This window comes from Macrotis lagotis, chromosome 1, assembly GCF_037893015.1.
Source record: "Macrotis lagotis isolate mMagLag1 chromosome 1, bilby.v1.9.chrom.fasta, whole genome shotgun sequence".
Taxonomy (NCBI): domain Eukaryota; kingdom Metazoa; phylum Chordata; class Mammalia; order Peramelemorphia; family Peramelidae; genus Macrotis; species Macrotis lagotis.
In genome coordinates this window covers 927,977,122-927,980,874 of record NC_133658.1, presented here as the reverse complement: position 1 = coordinate 927,980,874, position 3,753 = coordinate 927,977,122, and positions in this window count along the sequence as shown.

Genomic DNA, 3,753 nt, shown 5'->3' with positions numbered 1-3,753 from the left:
TATTTACAATTCCTGAAACTTGTTGACTTTTGCTTATCCCTCAACCATATATCAATATGGTCATTCAGTTAATCTTCTGCTCACCCACAAGAGGACCACTGCCACATTAATGAAGTCTGGAATCCTCTTATCTGATTAGAATCTATTGACTTTCCACCTTTCCTTCTGCCTCACACCCCAAACCCTACTCTTCCTCCTCATTGTGACCATTAATCCCTGAACCAATTAGTTCTTTCCCAGAATATCAATACTGCTCGAGCTACAATCTCCTCTCTATCCCATCTAGACCCCATCGATGAACCGTTTCAGTTCTCCCATTTCCTGTTGAGTCCCTTGAACCCTTGTCATGTGGAAGAGATTTACTACCAAACTTTATCCTTAGAGCACTCCCAATATTTCCTACCTTCATTCCTCTAACTGTGATGCTGAAGAAGCTAGAGCAAGTCATAAAACCATCTGACATGAACCTTGCAAATTTATGCTACATAACACTATCAGGACCTTCATAGTAGCAATGCAACCCTACTAAACCCATTTCCCCAACCTCTCAGCTGAGATTGTTACCTCATATTTCACTGTAAATATGAAGAAGACTATTCACTTAAAAACTCCAAGTCTCCCCTCCCAGGTGAGTGTAATCCTTCACAGAGCTGACCAGTATCAGCAAAGGTGAACTACCAGGGAGCCAAGGAGACTTCCTCCTATTAAGCATAGGTCATCCTTGGTAGTGCTATCAGCAGAGCAGAGATTGTCCTCCTGGTTCTACTCTTTTCCTCCTGCCTCAAGTCACACACACATTTCCCCAGGTCTCTCTAAATTCACATTGACCATTTCTTAGATCAAGTCAACGAGAATCTTGAAAATGGCTTTTGGGTGCCCAACACTATGCTGTCCTACTCGGGATTCAAAGGAAGGTTTTAAAAAGTACCAGTCCCTCTCCTGTGAGAGCTCACAGTCTTATGGGGTGAAAATATATATCTTCAAAGAAGCTCTCTCCAGTGTGGAGGTGAGGGTACATAAGAGTCAAGAGCCCAGTGTCCCTGGATCAGAGTGGAGAAGAGCACCAAGGGGAAAGAAGACTGGAAGGGCTTGGTACCAAATCAGCTGGCGAATGCTGTGGGTCAGACATCAATGAAATATTGTGAGGGAATTGTGAGAATCCTTGCTAGGGGCAGCTGCAATAGGGAAGTACAGATTACAGATAGACAGTTAATTGTGGCTTATTTTTCCACCCCAAAATGGGACAGACTTTATGAACAGTTGATGCCAACATGTCTCCCAGTTTCCTAGATGATAGAGACACAGTCTCTCCCCTTGAGTTACATGACTATACTTTGAGAAGGAATAGTTAGGTCTTCTAGGCAGTCTTACAAGGAAATTTTGGGTAAGATTGAGTTAGGAAACAGAGAAAGGAAACTATTATCAGCAAGAGAAAAATATATGGACTTACAGTTAGAAAAAATTTGTCTATTATAGTTATTTACACCAGTCCAAAGAAAACTGTTTCTGCTTGAGTAGGAAGATAGTTAACATTTGCTAAGTCCTTTGTTCCTTCTTAGAATAGGTTTGAGTTTTCTTAATGTGGTTGGAGTTAGAGAAATACTGAAGGGGACACTGAGTATGTGAAGACAGCCAGTGTCACATTGAAATGGAGTTTCCTTACAAATTCAGTTTTGGAAACCTTTCCCCACTTGCTCTGATTGTGCATCCCAGGGTTAAAGCAGATGAAGATTAGGGCCTAAAACTGGCCTGAAGACTGACCTGGTTGTAAGGTCGCCTTAGTCAGGACAGTAGAGACTGTTGGGGGAGGGGCAGGATTTCTAGAGAGCAGAAGGAAGCTGGAATCTTGGTAAGAAGGTGACATCAAAGACCATTCCCTAATTGGGGAATGATATTCTTAAAGCAAGAGTTTTGGATAGAACTTAGAAAAAGCCCTTTATCTATTTGGCAAAGCAGGCCGTTAGCTGAGAAAATATCTACTAAAATGTTTTCCCAGTTCTCTGTTTTCCTTCTGATTTTGGTTATGTTGGGGGTTTTTTGTATAAAAACTTTTAAAATTTAATACACTTGAAATTTATCCATTTCACACCTCATGATCCTCTCTGTCCTGTCTATTCATAAAGCATTTACTTTTCCATAAGTCTCATACAGAATATGATTTATGTAGTTCTAGGTTCTTTCACTTGGTTGGGGAAAGATTGGTGTCTCACAGTGAAATAGCTCAGCTTGTTAATGTGCAATTTCTTGCTGTTCCTCCTCATTAAATTGGAACTTATGGAACAGCATTATTTTAAAAAATTTAATTTAGTTTAATCAGATGTGCATAAGGACATTAGTTTCAGTTTCATATGGATTAGTTTCAAATTATATGAATAATAAAATGACAATGTTTTTCAATCAATCAATAAACATTCATTATCTATTTTGTGCCACTCAGGATGTTAAAGTCAAGTGATAGAAAAAGAGGCTAAGAACAGTCCCTGTCCTCAAGGAGCTCACATTCTAACTAGGTGATTCTGTCCCCACTTCAAGTTCATAATCAGGGGAACCACATTTCCATTTGGGTTGGGAGCCATCTCTTTATCCTCCCCAAACAACCACCTGTTCCAAGGCCTGGGTCAGTGGTCAGAAAGAAAATTAAATTTTTGTTCATAAATATTATAATATTGTCTTATATAATATTATATAGAAGTTTCGTTGTAAATGAGAACAGAGTGACATGTAGATTACTCAAAGGTAGTTTGAGGAACCTTTTAGCAGTTTCAACTTTTCTCATAAGACAGAAGGTCAACAGGATACTACTTCCAGGGATTCAGATCTTACTCCTGGGCAAGGAATGAATTTTCAGAATGGCTACTGGAACAATGCCTGCATTCTGAAAAACTGAAAGAGGGTGGTCCTGGTTCCTGGTAGAATTAGAGAGATTGGCGTTAACTCCTGCAGTCCAAGAAAACCAGCTAGGACTTTGGGGTAAAGACATTGCCTAGGCGATCTGGTAGAGTTCCCATTACATTTGAACTTAGGGTCATCAATGTGGGAATTCTGTTGGATGTCTGCTTTCAAATTCTGACAAATTCTTGGAGCCTCAAAACCCTTCCCTGCTCAGTTCTTTTAAGAAGTTTTTAATTGCTTTGATCTTCATGAACTGATTTTTAACTATTTGGGGAACTGCTTTTACCTATTTGTATTAAATAGATAATTTATTTGAGCTCTGAGCTCACAAAGAGTCTATGAATGACCCTGTACAGAAGATAGTGAACCGAGTGGTTGAGAGATCTGGATCCTGGCAAGTCTTCAGAAGGCTGAGCAGCAAGTTGCAAGAATGACCCACAAGAAAGCCTTGAGGAACTGAGCAATTACATTTCTTTGAGCAAATTCTTGAGTGTTTGTACAAGGTTTGCGTGAGGGGCTGGCCTCTGGAGAGAAGAAAATTGGCAAAACAAAAACCTTTCTGTTGTTGAGGTCAGGATCTATCTTATTTTTCCCTGGTGTTTTTTTTTTTGGCAAGGCAAATGGGGTTAAGTGGCTTGCCCAAGGCCACACAACTAGGTAATTATTAAATGTTTTTGGCAAATTTGAACTCAGGTACTCCTGACTCCAGGGCCAGTGTTCTATACACTGAGCCACCTAGCCGCCCCCTTCCCTGGTGTTTCTAATCATTCTTGGTTAGGTAGCTTATTATCTATTGGATAGTGGATACCCACTGCTAAGACAAATAATCATATCTGTGCCCTCACAAAGTTTCCAGAGAAT